The sequence below is a fragment of the Varanus komodoensis genome, unplaced genomic scaffold (assembly GCF_004798865.1).
Source record: "Varanus komodoensis strain SLA01 unplaced genomic scaffold, ASM479886v1 scaffold3, whole genome shotgun sequence".
Lineage (NCBI taxonomy): Eukaryota > Metazoa > Chordata > Lepidosauria > Squamata > Varanidae > Varanus > Varanus komodoensis.
In genome coordinates, this window is record NW_025335761.1 from 37,766,404 (window position 1) to 37,783,091 (window position 16,688).

A 16,688-nucleotide genomic window follows, 5' to 3' on the forward strand; every position below is an offset into this window, starting at 1 on the left:
TTTTCACCTCTGACAGGAAAATATCTTGGGCTGGCCCTGATTTCTCCATAAAGTAATTTTTATTCATTGAGCAGTGTGAGAAATCTTGAAGCTATAAACAGAAGGGGAGGGTCTGGCTCCATGTAAAGACTTAAAAAATAGGGAGAGGAAGGTGTTTTTCCATTTATCTACATGGTAAATGCTTGTCACTCCAGTGTCTCAGCAATGCATGCAGGTTGCTGAAAAATTCATGGTCTTTGCATAACAGACAGCCAATTTGTTTTCAAGTTGCAGGCAATTTTGATTGTAAGCCTTACATACAGTCCTGGTGTTCTGGTTTGCTTTTTTTACTCAGGTGCAAACTTAGATGCAGTAATGTCTGTTTTGAGAGAGGTCCAAGTCATTATGTAGCATGCAAATTAGTAAAAAAGAGGAGTGTCTAATGGCTGGTTTACATCTGCACATCAGTTGAGTTATCAGGTGTGTTGCATGAGAAGGTGTGACTGCAACAGTAATGAAGAGTCTGTGGTGATGGAAAAGCTTCAGCTCTAGAGTTTGTTCTCTGATGGTGTTTTATCACCACGTGGAGCTACAGTTATCCAGACCTGAAATGGTGTGACAAAAATGCAAAGAAGAAGTCTGGCTGGTTGTTTTCCATCTCACAAACCTTTTCTCTGCCTCACTCATACATCCTAAAAATGGTGATATTTGCACCAAAATGGAGTCTCAAAACTTTGGCAGTGTGACAAGGCAAGGCTAAATCAAGAGATCATCCTTAAATAATTTCCTAATTCTCAGCCAAATTCTGCCCCACAGTTCAGGCTCTTCAGGCTAAGTATCCCATGCACCCATTATTACCTCCATAAATCAAATGTTAAATAAAATAAGGTGGAAGACACTTTGTTGGGTCAAAATGTTGGGTGTGAAGGCTAGACCCAAGGGCAGAATTGGTAGGGGGAAAGGACAAACAAGAGTTGGAAAGAGAAAGTGTGGAAGAGACAGGGTTGCAGACAGAGTGTTCTCTCCTTTGAAATTTCTTGAGTTGCCTCTCCATGTGATGGGAAATTGTGACTTTTCTCTAAATCTCGGAGATGACTGCATCAGCAGAGCTGCCCACATGCTAAGCACCACCTCTCCATGTGCCACAAACCACACAGAGAAACAGACAAAGGTCAAGAGGAGCACACTGACAGACACATCCCACACTTGCACATGGCCAGGAAATAATGCAAACTGGAAGAAACCCTTCTGTCCATTTAGGAAGCTCAAGCATGAATTTTCTTGCTTGGGCTTCATCACTCACCCAGTTGGGTTCCTTTCACCATTTCACTTTCTCCTACATTTTCCCTCCCTGAGGAAAAAGTCCCTACTCCAAGCAAGCTGGTTTTTTAAAGTTTCCTCTAGCAACAGTACCTGATTTTGAAAGCTTAATTGCTGTGCATGTGTCTATGTATATGGCAACTAAGCTGAAGAAAAAAGCCCTCTGGCACCAACTGAAGTTCCCCTCCCACTCAGCTTAATCACCATCTGGCAGGGGACTTGGGTGGCATTGTTACATCCTGCAAAGGAGGGAAGGGTCAAGTCTGTCCTTCCCAGCTGCAAATTCCCAGGAAAACAATCCCCTAGAAGACAGTTAAGGTGAGAAAAGAACATTTCCATTGGCACCAACAGATGTTCAGAGCTCTGGACAATAAAGCCCCTGAAAAATAGATGTGGGGCTGGGGATCATGGACCTAGGCCTGACACCATCTTTGGTTTGGTCAACCCACTCCTAGTCCTTAAGGAACAGGTCCATGCTGCCCAATCCCAATTCTTTTTCCAAGGAAAACACAGGAAATGGGACAGTGAAAATGAGACTAAACAGAGAAGGAAATGGAAGTAGATAGAAAGGAAGAGAAAATGAGAGAAAACATGATAGAGGGAAAGAAACATAGAGGCACCTGCAAGAAACGGAGGACAAAAGGAAGCCAGTTATATATTATTAATATAGCGTTATGAAAGAAACTATATAAGTTTTATTTTTTATATCTTTTAATTGTAGCATTTCTCATCTATTTATTATTGTCATTATCAATTATATTTCTATACCACACTGTAGTTGAAGCACTTTTCCTTCTATTTTCCTCTATTTTCCAGGAACTGTCTAGCTCCTTATTAAATATCTTATGTCCAAGTGCTGAAAAACGTAGTTCTCATTTCAGAGTATTCCCTCACTGCACAAAATATTTTGAACTGCACATTAGACTAAATTTTGGACTACACTGTGAAAACATTTAGGATGCCCATGGTACAGCAAGATATATTGAATTTCATGATACCACCCCTCCAGTACTCCTAAAGCATACTTTTTTGTTATTAACTGTTTATTGGGTCCTGCCAACATCTCTCCTTTTTCCTTCCTATTCTTGTTCCTTCTGCTCCTCATCACACAGCCTAATGCTCAGCAAATAAAGATATCCTAGAAAGATAAACAAGAAAGTTGAACAAAAGTTAAATATAGAGATGAACAACAATAAATAACACTGGCAAAGGAAAATAAAAATAAAAATATTTATTTTTATCTTTATATATCTTAATATTTATATATTGCCTCATTCCCATAGGCTCTGGGTGGTTTACAGAGACATAAGGAGAGGATAAAGGAAAGGGAAAATAATTCACTGTCACCTTCATCTCTTTGCCAGCCTAGAACCAGCCCTGCAGAGGTTCACATTACTGTTTACAGTGCGAGCAGGTTCCCCATATTAAATGAAATTTTCTACTTTTTTTTTTTTTTTTTGCTGTAACAGACATTTTCATGGGAGGCTAAAGTCAACAAATCTTGAATCCTGCTGTATTTGGGTTTTTGTTTTCTCTGCTTTCCAAGTTTGCAGAATAATATGCTTAGCCACTAGTGTAGCCTTGCTAAATCAAGCAGCATGACCACAGCATTTAATTTTTTAAACATAGTCACTCTATGCCCACTCAGTGTGGCTCCTTCTGTGCCATTTTAAGCTGTTTCCTTACTGGATGTTCCTAACTAATGAGGAATCGCAAGGGTGATGATGTCATGACATCACATTGTCAGTCAGATTTGGCTATATTGTTAAACCAGTTCAGAGTGAGGGTAAAGAGCTTTGCTGGCTCCCCAAATGGGTTATGGAGGACGGAATATGGCAGTTCCGTGGCAAATATGCTTGCTCTTTTCGGCAATTGCTCCCTGAAACGCCACAGACAGAGGGCCCCTTTTGGATGTGATGTGAACATGTTCAAAAGGCTCCTCCCCTCAAACTTAATCCTAGAATGCACTGCTCATTTGTGAACTGGCTGTGTGCTTGCTAAATATGTGCCTTACAAAATCAGGAGCAGATGATCGTGATTACCATTACTTTATATAAGACATTTAATATATATAGCCAGAGAATTACATAAGCAAAAATTAGAGGTCTGCTCCTTTAGGCTTTTCTGATCTAAATGCCTCTATATTAGCAAAACTGTGGACAATTACATGATGATTTGTAGGTTGCAAGCCTTGTCTCTTAAGCCACCTTGTGAAATATTGGCACATGCAAGCACCTGGCCATAACAGGTTTTTTGGTGTTTGTTTTGGACAGGACTTATCTATAAAGCTAGTCAGAAGCATGATCTGAAATTGTTTCCAACATGAAGGAACAAAAGAAACAAAAGATAGCAGCAGTAATCCAAAAATGGACAAAGTGGAAGAATTCTAAAGGAGCAAAAGAACTTTGTTGACAAAATGCATGTTACAATGACAGGGCTCACGCAACATGAGAACTCATCATGGGCTGTTGTGCTATGCAAACTTGGAAGGTTTTCTGTGTAATGGCTTGTCCATCAACAACAAATCACTGCAACAAGCCATGGCTTGTTATAGGGGTTGTTCTACCTATGATTGTGCTGTCTGAACCTGGAGAGCCAGTGTGGTGTAGTGGTTAAGAGCATGGGACTGGGACTCAGATGATCTGGGTTCTAGTCCCCGCTCAGCCATGGAGCCAACTGGGTGACTTTGGGCCAGTCACAGACTCTCAGCCCAGCCTACAGCCTACCTCACAGGGTTGTTGTTGTGGGGATAAGATGGAGGAGGAGAATGGTGTAAGCTGCCTTGAGCCCTTTGTAGGAAAAAGGCAGGATATAAAAATCAAAAATAAATAAAATAAATAACTGATTCAGACAGCTAACTAATGGCTACTGAGTTCTATGGCAAGAGTGGCAAAATATGCTTGCCACCCTTGGTATGAAGCTCCTGGGCAAGTACCAAGGCCAGCCTCCCCCAAAGCGCCCAAGCAGCACTTGGGGACAGCTGACGACCTTTCCTCACCCTGCTGTGATTGTGATCCTTTTTCACTCACTGCAGATTTTTATCCTTGGATACTGGGGAGCCCCTGCCCCTCCATTCCTGTTTTGATAGCTGTAAGCAGTCCCTTCAATGTGCACCACCTTGGAGAGGGTGACTTTGGTCAGTTGTCTTTTCTTTTAAAGTACAGAAAATTGTGCACAATGCTTAATTTTTCAAAAACATTCTAACTGCAGTTGCAGAGCTGCAGGCGTTGGAGGCTTCAGCTGTGGCAACGTTCAGGTACCAACACTAGACATTGCCCAGAAGTGGATCCATATAATTTTCTTCCTTTGGTTTTTCTTGACAATAATTGTATGATGCGTAAAAAAGTTTGAGGGATGTTTTTGAGGGGTTTTTTAAAACCGCTTCACAGCAGGATTCTCAGGACCCTCCTCCCTTTAGTTCTCACCAGGGTGTATATTTTGCACTTTGTTGCAAGTATGTAGGTGCCTGGGAAAGTGCAAATGTACACCTCCTACTTTCCTCAAAGGAAAAGGAGTTTTGACAGCTTTGACAACTAGCTGTCAAAACTCTGGTTTCCTTTAAAGTGGGGGGTTTGAATGGGAACTGGAGGTTTTAGGATGGGACATACACAGACGCGCATAGTGGTCCCAGGACAGCTTCCTAGTTCCACTTTGCTGGGAATAAGCATAATTGAAATCATTGAACAGACATGTACAAGTTTGTATGACTAGTCTTGTAACTATTCCATTCTAGCTTATTTTGCTGCAAGTTGACTTTTTTCTTGAACAGAGACAGAGAAGGATGGGATGCAAGGTTTCAAATGCAAAGCCCACCCACATAGTACACTGTATGTTCATATGTATATATGCATGGGCAGGATAAAAAGAAAATTTCAAAACTATATAGGAGAGGCATTGTAGAAATGATACAATACAATCTAATCACCATTTGCATGAAAATATGTTTCATTCATTCCACTGGGACTTACTTATCCCAAGTAAATGAGCAGAGAATCACAATGTGAAAGAAGGAAGAGCTACTGGATCTTTGTTTGGCTTTCATGCTTCTTGGGTCACATGATATGTTAAGTCCCCTGTGACTAGAAAACACTGTAGAAAAAGTGTAATATTTCTCCCTCCATCAAGTCACCAATAATACACCTCTACAGTTAGGAATCACCAAGCCATTGTAGTTCACCAGTCATATATGATGTGTGTATAATCTCTCTCTGTTTTTGCAGCCCCAACTGGGGTGGCGGGGGGAATGGGTGATTTTCTGAGTCCCTGGTTGGCTCCAAGAAGGTTGTTTTCAGCTCAGGAGAGGACAATGTGGTCCACCTGGTCTTTGCCAGTTGAGCAGTTTGTAGTTTGGCCATGGGGACAGTATTCTCTTTTTGTAGCATCCCAGCAGACATATTTGGATGAAAATTGCCATATCGATGGAAACAAATGGACTTTTTCATCCTCTCTCTCTCTCTCTCTCTCTCTCTCTCTCTCTCTCTCTCTGTGTGTGTGTGTGTGTGTGTGTCTGCTAGGTTCCTGCTGACCTATATGGAGACTGTGTTGATAGTCAGTAGGATGTTTTTCCCACCAAATCAGGCTATGAACTTTCTAAGTAGGGATAGGTGACAACTTGCCTTTATTCCATTTTGCATTGCTTTAGATTGAAATTTACCAACATTTCTTCATATTTAGGACAGAGAAAATGGGAGGTGGTATTTTGTTTGTTTGTTTTTGTTTTAATGTGAATGTGGTGGGAGAAAGTGAAGCTGATGGATCTGCCCAGGCAAGTTAGCATCTGAATGTTTGGGTTTGTACCTCATGTTTGTAATGCTGAAATATCTTTTATGATATGCCTTTCATCTTTAACAGCTATATGATGGACTGGTACCCCATGGTACTCCCCAAGCTAGGAACAGATGTACCTATAAAAGCATTTCCTGTGAATCCCCAATTTACTTCTTTCTCAGGATAGACAGAATTTAAAGAGTTTACTTTAAGAATTTGAGCTTTAAAAATCCAAATGTGAGAGAAAGTGAAACCAATAGGTTAGTACATTTCTATTTCTAGTATAGAAAACTTTTTCTAAAAAGCTGTTAAGATTTGTAATTTATAGCAAACTTTGGTATTTTTTGAATAGTAAAAACATGTTAAAATACAAATATAGGAAGAAGTTAAACTATGAATTGAATGTTGGTCTTGATGGACCCTTACTCTGACTGAGCTCTCCCATATTTTTATGCAAACACCTAGCTCTGTTTTCTACATCAGAGTCACTGGCTAGGATCTGAAGAACTGCATCACTGGTTCTATGTATCCCTAGGTGGATGGACTTTGGGCTTGTGTTTCAAGAATACTTACCCTCTATGCCTCTTGGCAAAAAGCTGTTGAAATGTGAGGGGGCTTTCAAAACCCATTTGTGATGCTCCATGTGGGTCTGCACACCAGACCAGACCAAACCCCTCCAAGGACATGCCTAAAATAGCTCTTTGGTTGCCATTCTCATTTAAAATCCTACTACTCATTAAAAATGCATATCACCCCAACATTCTTTTTGGGATGAAGGAATAATTTATACATTTAAAAATACATACATACATAAAATATGTTCTCTCAAATGAATGATCTATTCTCTTAGATCGACCTGTTCTCTTAGTGCTGCTCTGGGTCCTTTTCCTTTGGAGGTCCCACAGCACCCAGTTTCCTTCCCCTCACTTCTGGATTTCTGGTATTTTCTAAACCCCCCTTTGCCTTGGAGGACTTTGGGGATGGACTGGGGAGCTGTCTGTGCTTTTTGCTTCTGTTTATTCTTCTGTTTTTGTTACATTTACTTGTTTTTTTTCAAAGTTCCAATTGGCATTTTTCTTGTGTGTGAAGGACACTCTTTCAGACAGAAAAGTTGGATCCTTACAATACAATCCACCACATTAAAAAATCCCATTCATTTTGATGGTCCTTAGTCTGAGGTAAGTGTGCATAGACTTGCATCCTAAGAGTTTTAAATTAACTGAAATCATACATTAAATTTGGTATAAAACATCTTGAAACGTTGTGGTAGCTATCTATATAATAATATTGGCAATGGTAGCATATTATTGTTGGTGTTGTTTTGCATACTTAGAAACACCAGCCCAAATGCTGGTTTGTGGATTAGGAGATCTGAATAGGAACAGAAAGTGAAAATGCCCAGACTAGTTTCTTCATCTCTCACTCAAAGGTAAAAGTACAGTACTATTACTTCCTAACGGAATCGCAGTTTCCCGCTTGTCTGACCATACAACAGAAATGCAAGTCACAGTATTAAATAGGCGCATACACTTATATCAGAAAGTAAGTTGCAATAGCAACATATTCACATCCACTTGCTTTTTTGATTTCTCACATTCGATATAATAAATTTGGGCAGCATTCGCTGTTCTGCCACGAGGATCACACCGTTCGAAGCACTCTGACGCGCGAAGGGCTAGATCTGATCTGTGGACGGTGAAGTCGCAGCACTGGCCATGACATTCCCCAGCTTCGGGAAGTCACGGTAGGAACGGATCCGCTAACCTCCCGCTCTTCTGTGAACCCAAAGTCCAGCCGCTTGCTCTTGCATTCGCGAGTACTGCGAGCCCTGTTAGAGAAGAGACTTAGCACTAAATCGAGCACAAAAAGATTTCCCTAGATTAAAAGAACAAAATGCATTGGAAACACCGCCTGGAGCGCATCCGACAGAAGGATGGAGAATCTAAGAGGGCTCAAACGGAATAGCACAGGCCAACGTGTGATTCTCGTTCTCATTAAATTCCGACATATATTCGCCCTCCCCACTCCCCCGTGTTCAGCTGTCGAAGGCTATCATCCCGTGCGTGATTACCACTCGGTGTTCTTCGCCTCTGCTCAATAGTCCCCTGCTTAATTCCGGAGCAACCGAGTGGCGTAATCTCCCGCCGACGGAACGGCGCTTTCCCCAAGAGGAGCCGCGCGTTATCTCCCCTGCCCAGTTTCGAGCGGGGAAGCGTGAGAAAGCGGGGCGCGCGAGCACCTGCCTCTTAGTCATCCTGGGCTTGAGGATGTCCCCAGATTACATCTTCTCAGCTGTTTGCAAAACAGCTCCGGGAAGGGAGGGGAGGCGCGCGCGGCCGGAGCTCCACGCAGCGCCGCGGCTGTCTCTTTAAATGCCGGGGTCTGCGCTCCCGGGAAGGAGGGGCCGGCTGTGGAGTGCGTGAAATTCCTGGGCTCCTCCGACAGTCTCAGGCAGAAAGCGCCGCTCGACGCATCTCGTGCAACTGCGCCCGGCGAGGGAGAGGCGCGCCAACGCTGCCCTCCTCGCTCTGCCCGCGTCGTTCCCCGCAGCCGCTCAGGACCGCGTTTGGCCGCTCCCACGACTGCCCTCCAGCCAGCCCGCCCGCCCGCCCGCCCGCCTTCCCCTCCCCTTGCCACCCCACCCCTCCCCTTAGCACCCCTCCCCAGACAGAAAAGACACCCTGGATTCTTACAGCCCCCCCAAGAGGAAGCAAACAAAGAGTTGATCAAACAACCCAAATTTCTTCTCAACTACCAAGGTAAGACTTTTTGCCGGGAGAGAGACAGCGTGAGAGGTGAAACCCAGGAAAGACGAAGAATCCCAAAACGCTTCTCCCGAAACCCTTCCAGTTTGGAAGACGTCAGGTGCTAGAAGTTCTCACCGGGCAGAGCCGAAGGATGTAATGGGCCCATTTTTATATTTTTATTACTAGCCTCCTTCTTCGATGATGGATATTTTCGTTATGACCTATTATGATAGTTAGAATTCTGTAAAGTTTTTTTCCCCCCTGCGCTGTCCCTCACATTTGATTTTTTAACTCTTGTCCTTGACTAGAAAGTAGGGAAGATGATGATTAATTTGTGGTGGGTGAGATAGAGCAGAAAATGCACATCTATTCCAAATGCCTTTTCGAAGGAGACAAACACAAACTCCAAGCCCTGACAAATGCATTTACCTTGCTATGGTTTATGATGTCTCAACTTTTTAAATTAATTATTCAGAAAAAGTAACAGTGCTAGAATCAGGTGTGCAAAGAATCTGTTCAAGAACTAAAATTAGTTCTTCATTGTTCCTCCAATCCTGAAGAGTATTTTCAAACAATTAGGAAAGAAAAAGAAGATATGAAGGTCCCCCCGCACCCTTTACTACTTTGGATCTATTACAAGAATCTTCCTTCCCTGCCTTGCATTTGTTTATATTAATGATTTAGTACCCATCCTTGCCTGAAAACTTCCACTACATGGAAGTGCTGTGAGCATGCAGGCAAAGAGTGACCTTAAAGGTTGGTTTGATGGTTTCTTAGTGGGAAAAAGGTATGCAAAATACCCAGTTTTGTATTTCTGTTTTCACAAACCGAAAACTGTAGTTGTTTTCTATTTTATTTCATGAAGGACAATGATGTAATTCCTCCTCCAAAGGATAGTGCTATACAAGTGACGTTGTCTTTTGTTTACTTTTGCATTCTATTTTGACTTTTTTCATGAGGAAGAAACAAAAGAAATTATTTACTCTTATTTTTAAAGAACACATTTTGTTCAAAATGTAATTTTCCCCTTGTTTATTTTTCACAATTTTGGCGATGGGTTCAAAGAAATAAGTAAATCAATAATAGGATAAACTTAAGCACTGCACTTCATGAATTATTTTCAAAATGTCCGTCTTTTCATAATCAACGCTCTCTCTTTCCATTTCCTCTTTTTGGCCTTGGTATTTAATTTTTTTTTGAAAATCTTATTCGAATCCAATTTATTTGTATTCATCTTTGCCTCTAACCTGAGATTCCCCCCCACAACACTGAACGCTGAAACCTCCTGAGAGAGGCAAATATTTTCATGACCGCTTGCTGGCACTTGTGCCGTGGTATATTTTGGGGATTGGTTTTTGCGGGGGTGAGCTCTTAACTAGTCTAGCAAGAAGTCGGAGGGAGAGTGGGAGAGAGAGTCAAGGATGTTATCTGGGTGGAGAAAAGAAGCGACCAAGGAGAGCCGTCTTCTCACCATACACAATCGGCCATTAAATGTACCTGAAGTCAGGATGCTGTAGCTTTCATTTTGTTAAAATGATCCATAGTATTAACTTCGACAACTTTATCGAAAGACTGGTGAGAAGTAATTTTTTATTTATTTATTTTGCAATAGGTGGTGGTTACCATCTTTGCTGTCGTTCTGTCTGTACGTGCTTTTGTGCACCGTTATTATGGGTATTAATAGCAATTTTCTCCAAGCTCCCTTTCTGCTCTTTGCAAAGCACCCTGGCTTGTGGGGAAAGGGCGATGGCTCAGTCCTTTACTGATACCAAAAGCTCAGTGATGGTGGGACTAACGGGGGGCTGTGTTAATTAGTCCATTGAAATAGAAATTCCGTCTGGTCGATGAATATTCTCTTTCTGGATCATTTGAGAATCTTTAGGTTGAGTATGCTTTGAAAGGAATAAAAGTATATTTCTGATCATCCTTCATATTAAAAAAGAGGGAGGGAGATAGGGAGCTGGAAAAGGACAAGTCAATAATAAATTAAAATTTGAGGCCCCTATGTTTGATTTCATCATTCTTGCTGGTGATGGCTTTTTGATAGAGCTGATATCCGATGATATCACCATTCTCCATGGCCCTACCCTGGCCTCATTTTACACTGCGTTTCCACTGAGCATGTTGGCGTGCTTCTTATATAAGGGCAAGAACAAATTCAAGCGGATTAGTGCTTGGGATTTTGAGATCGGCTACCCAGATTGAGTTGTGGGTTGTTTTTGTTGTTGTTTTTTTAGGAAAAATGATTGTTGTTTGGTGTTGTAAATTTATTTACGATTTTTGTTCTTGATGGGTGGGGAAAGGGTAGGAAAAAGGGGAGGGAATCGGAAAATCATGATGCGTGCCATGGGAGATTGAGGTGATGCGGGGAAATGCTTGCTTGAACAATAACTGTGATGTGTTTTATTTTGTTTTAAATAGCCACCATTATCTATAAAAACACGTCATGTTTCAGGCTGGAGCTTAAAAAAAAATAATGGCAGGGGATATCTTTAGTGAGGGGGTTTGATCTGCGAGTCATTAGACCCACTGCTGCAAAAGCCAGATACAGAAATCCTTCTGCACTAATGCTGGGTAGGGGTGGCTGGAGGGGAAAGAAGGAAAGGATACACCACGTACATTTGTGTGTATCTAGCGATGGAGAGTCAATTTCTGGATTAGAAGCGTAGAGCTGTATGTTCTTCACAAGCCCTTCCTCATTTTCTGCCATTTCTTTTCTTGTTGTTAGTCCTCACACCCATTCTCTTCCTCTTGGCTGTCTCCCCTCCCCGTTGCTCTGGTAGGCTTTTTGGCTCTTGACGAGAAAATTCTGTATTACATCTTGATGGCTCTGCGGCTTTTTTGGGGTGGGGGGGTTGCGTGTGTATTACAACAGTAGCGTGACGACCTTTGCTTTGTGCCCCACATATGTAAGCTCGTAATATCTCTGCAATCACAGTTTGTACAGACATTTTCATGATAGGCCATGGTTTCATTCCCTATCATTCTCGCACGCGTACACACACACACACACACACACACACACGTTGGTTTGGAGGAGGGTTGATAGGCGTTGGTCAGGGATGGGGAATACAGCAAATGCTAAATTCACGTCCGTCCATTTTGCCGCTTGCTCTGCTTTTTTGTGGCATGTTGTGTCATACATACAATAATTCATATGTGGAAAAAAGGGGCATGCATTGAAGACGGGAGGAGTCTGGAGAAGAGGCAGAGTATGCGTTCGTGTATGTGCCTTTGTGTTGTAGAGGAATGGACTCGGTGATGGTAATAATGTCTTTTTGGTCAAATGAATGCCTGGTGATAATGATTTAGATTAACCATCCGTGAAATACATACGTGCGACACATTGGAATAAAGGTTACTCCAGGGAGCTGTGGATGAGCAAGTGTGCTCTGGGGAGCGTGCATTCTGCAACACTGGACGGGATAACATCCATGCAGGCACCCAAGGCTCGGCTCGCCTCCCCTCACAAAGGCCAGATCTGTATCTAAGCTGGAGGGAAGAGCAGCAGAAAGGTTGTGTCACAGCTTGGGCCAAGCCCAAGGGTTGCTAGGCCTGTCCACATGTGCTCTCCCTTCTGACAGGTCCCACAAGCCTCACCGTGCTTTTGATTAGGGACGTTACAGGGATGTCATCATCCCCATGCACTTCTGTGCTGAAGGCTGTGTGCTTGTGTGTGACTTGAGCGTGGCGAATCATGGGCGGTGTGTGTGTGTGTGTTGCGGAAGGGTGGGGAGGAAACTCACTTTTCACTGTTACGGAGAAAGAGAGAGAGGAGAGATGGAGAGAGAGAGAGATGGCTTTTCTGGCTTGAAGAAAGCAATGCAGCCCCCTTCAGTTATGCTTCCTTTCCTTTCCTTTTTTTGTTAGCTGATTTGTGGCTTTGGTGATGTTGTGTGGATGAAATTTTGCTTGGCGGGGGTCGTGAGCATGCATCCAGGTGTGGGGAAGGACACAGCAGCAAAGGGAAGCTGGGCGCAAAGAGTTGACATACGTCTTGACACTTTGAAATCTCTTCCTTTCTCCCTAGATCAAAAGGCCTTCCTTCCCAGAGCTTGAGGTAAGCGCTGTTTTTTTTCCCTGGTTGCAATTGGATCGATCTGTTAGGGTGCAGTTAGAGAATCTGGTAGGAAGGAATAGTCTCGAATGGCTTCCATTTTCTCAGCAGCCAGTTTTTCCTAGTTTTCTGTGTGTAACAAAATTCGACTGCATTTGTTTGGAGGTGTCCGTAGTTCTTTCGTTACTGGATAGTCACAAAACCAAATCCAGGAAGTCACTTGTATAGCAATGTTTTTATCGACCATTTGTTTTGCTCTCCTTTGTGAGCTGACCTTGAAGAATTCTAGAAAATGAGAACCAAAGAATTCGGCATGTGAGACTTGTACAGGGCACCTAATTTGCACAATCTCTGTAGCTAGGTATCTGGGAAGTAACCAAATTGCTAGTATTTTTGGTGAGAAGAGTGCTGTTTGAACCTCTTTCAGCTGAAAAGATGAAGTTCTTTTTAGCCCATTTAGTAAAAGAGTGAGCATGGCGCAGTTCTAACCAAGGCTGTATGGTAAGGGACAGTCCAGTGACCAACTAAGCAACAGGTAGGGGGATGCTGCACCTGTTAAATTGAAACTCCCACCTCAAGGTAGACTCTCAAGGCAGTCTTATCAGCATCTTGAGTTTTAAATAATCCCCTCACAATTCCCATAATACACTTAGGTATAAAATGCTCTACTTACTGATATTTTTGCTCCATAAATAAATGTTTTGCAATGGGTAATTTAAGAAACCTCCAAGAAGTTATCCTGGAACTTTAAAGGTCTTCCTGATGCCTTAAAAATGAAGCATCTTGTCCTATCTATCCGAGCTGTCCACAGCATTTGGATGAAATATAGAGGGACTTTATGTTCGTTCTCTCTCTCTCCCTCTCTCCCTCTCTCCCTCTCTCCCTCTCTCTCTCCCTCTCTCTCTCTCTCTCTCTCTTGCAATGTGCATGGCTGTCTGATGAAAGAGTCTTCATTGTTGGTCACACAATCCTGAACATTCTGCTCAATCCTAGTGATGTTCAAGGTGTTTTTGAACTGGGACATGATAACAACCTCAGAAGGGCAATCGTTGTCCCAACAATCTTAATAAATAACGAATGATTGGTGTTCAGTCTTGGTCAGTTTGAGATTTTTGCTCATTATGACCCCCTGGCCATAATACTGAGATCTGGAATGAAACCTTGTTAAAATGAATGATATTTTATTTATTTCTAGGTAACTAAAAGGCTTAGGGTTGGACTGTATCTCACTAAATGTTGGTGTTCTGTTGAGCTTGGTTCTGTTATCTAGATACAGTTTCCACCATGCAATGACATGTGATCGGCTGGCTCTCATTGTGAAAGATAGAACATAGAACTGAGATTCCCCAAATTTTTATTAACGTGATGGAAAGCCATGTGTAGTTATTTCTTCTTGATTCCTGCAGAATTAAGTTTGGTGAATGTCTGGCTACTTGTTTGTGCCACCTCTCAGGTTCTGTAGTTGGCTGCATTCCCCTCCTATAATGTTTTGGTCTCAATTGAAGGAGTTATTTCTCCTTCTGGCAAGCAGCTCTCCACAGTCTATTGCACTTTAGGCATATGTAGGTGGAAGTTTGGAAGGTGGTAGAAGTATGAGATGCTGTGTCAGGGTGTGGGGAGCACTAGACCTAGACAGCCAAGGTCAAAGAAGCTGCCTTGAGAAAGAGCTGTCTCATTTTGATTAAAAAAATGACAGCTAAAATCCATGAACAGCCTTCAGATACCTATATACGCTGAGTCATTTTTATGAGCAAAAGAAGTCACTGGAATCATTTTGGGAACATCCCTGATGCAGAATGATTAGGAACTTTTAAGTCAAAGAAAGGATGGATTTGCTTAAGGTCTTGGCAATAACATTTAATTTTTGTTTGTTTGTTTTAAGATCTTTGAAGGAGGTTTTTTTCTCCATCCCGCTGCTATCAGAGGTGAGTTTGCTGGGGATGTGCGAGAGGGACTTCTTGGTGATTGCTCCCATGTTCTACAACTTCTGACCAAAGGAGGCTAGCGTGATTCCTCCTTTGCTGTCCTTCGGCTGACAGGCGAAGACAAGTTTATTTATTCAGACATATAAGTTAGCATATAAATTGGTTTGTTGCTGAAGAGTTTTTAAATTGGTTGGAGGTGTTTATTTTATTGTGTCTTCAATTGGTTATGCTTTGTTTTAAATAAGTTTTACTAATTTGGATTTTATTCTTAGCTACCTTGTTTTTCTTTTTGGTGGAAAAGTGGGGTGAAAATTAAATCAAGAAACATAATATTCCTCCTTCTAGTTAGTTTGCTATGAAACCAGTCTGTGCATTTAAGCCTTGATCTAGAAAGAGAATTTGCTGCCGGTATGTTGAATAGGTTTGGCATAGAAGTGCTCTCTCCAGTTGGGACCTAATTACTCTCTGGTTTAAACTTGGAAATACCCCCTACTGGCCTTCTTTGAGTCACTGAGAATCACAGAGTTTCGCAAAGGAGTAGAGTAGGGGTTGTGGGGCTTGTTCTTCTAAAGGAGAGGTAAAAGTGGGGTTCTCCATTTTTGCCTTTGAGCTTTCACCACAACATGATTTCTGTAGATTTCCTGAGCTGCTCAGGGTTGTTCTGTATGCCCAGAGTTATCACTCAATACAGCTTTATTGGGAATTATCAGTCCAAACTGTCAATAGGAAATTTCTTGTTCAGATTTTCTCAGTAAATACTGAGAAAGCAAGCATTTCAGGGAGAATAATTCTAGCCTATCTACTGCCTGCTGTGCTAAGTGTCTACATACAGAGAGGTTTTCTTTTTCTTTGGCTGGGGGAGTGTCCACATAGGGAATTCCTTATGAGAATTCCTGCCAGAAGTAGCACAGTCCTAACAGGACTGAATCACATGGTCATTCTGAATGTATTCAGGCTGAATGTTAAAACCAGGCATCTTAGGATGGGTGAAACTGATATTTCAAAAGTAAAAGCTAGAAAAGGATGCAGAACTGATCCTAAGCATTGTTATGACATGTACGCAGGGCTGTGTTGCTGTGTCTTTTACAAGTGGCCTGAAATTCCTTTGTCATCCTGACTGTTGATATTCAGCCTCTTGCTGCTGCAGCTACTTCTGGGACGGTTGAATGTGGGATAGCTGGCATTCAGAAGTTGCAAGTGTGGGCCCTAGCATTTGTCTAGTTGGTCCCAGGACAAGATACGTATAATGAAAGACAGGGGCATGGGTGAGTGGGACAATGCAGTGGTAGAAGATTCTGTGAGGTGAGGTATTGGCTCAGAAGTTGACAACTTGGTGCCCTTCAGATGTTTTGGACTGCACCTGCCATAATTCGTGGCCAGTAGCTGTTCTGGCAGGATTGGTTATCCTTGGTGTAGATGACATTCACTCCTGCCTAGTAGCTTTCTAGATGGATCCATTCTTTGCTGTGTGTTCTAGCTTGCTGCCAAATCTAGGGCTACTCTTCTGTCTGACTTGGTTAATTTCAGATCGCAGGGTGATAATTGCCCAAACCCACTGAGGGTGACTGAAAGATAAACTGTTTCTGCTCCCCGCCCCCGTCACCCCCTTGCCTGCCTGCTGTCCTGCTGTGTTAGGTCAAATTTCATTCTTTTCTGTCATGAGAAATGGGGAATCAGCTTCCTGGTTCCTACAGCCTCCTGTACACTGCATCCAGGTGGTGGTGCCACTCGGCTCCTGTCCTTCTCCCGATTTCTTCTCAGTGCCCTTGATGAAAAGGGAAGGCTAATTCTGGCATGCAATTTGCCTGTGTCACTCCTGGCTTTCCTGCTGTCATCCATCATATTACAGGAGCTAATTAACACCAGGAGCTTCCAATGCAAAGAACAAAATGG

At 42.5% G+C, this 16,688-nt stretch overlaps 1 protein-coding gene across 15 annotated transcripts in view; it reads left to right on the forward strand.

The window, feature by feature from the left end:
- The first annotated feature begins 8,717 nt into the window (after window positions 1-8,717).
- The window catches only part of NRXN3 (neurexin 3), a 1,430,678-nt gene continuing 1,422,707 nt past the window's right edge, over window positions 8,718-16,688 (forward strand). For 13 of the 15 annotated variants that reach the window (XM_044437223.1, XM_044437237.1, XM_044437228.1 and 10 more), the window contains exons 1-3: window positions 8,718-8,825; window positions 12,844-12,873; window positions 14,753-14,795. The gene's annotated coding sequence lies outside the window, so the exon portion shown is untranslated. The remainder of the gene's footprint in view (window positions 8,826-12,843; window positions 12,874-14,752; window positions 14,796-16,688) is intronic. The other 2 variants (XM_044437224.1, XM_044437225.1) reach the window with 2 other exon arrangements.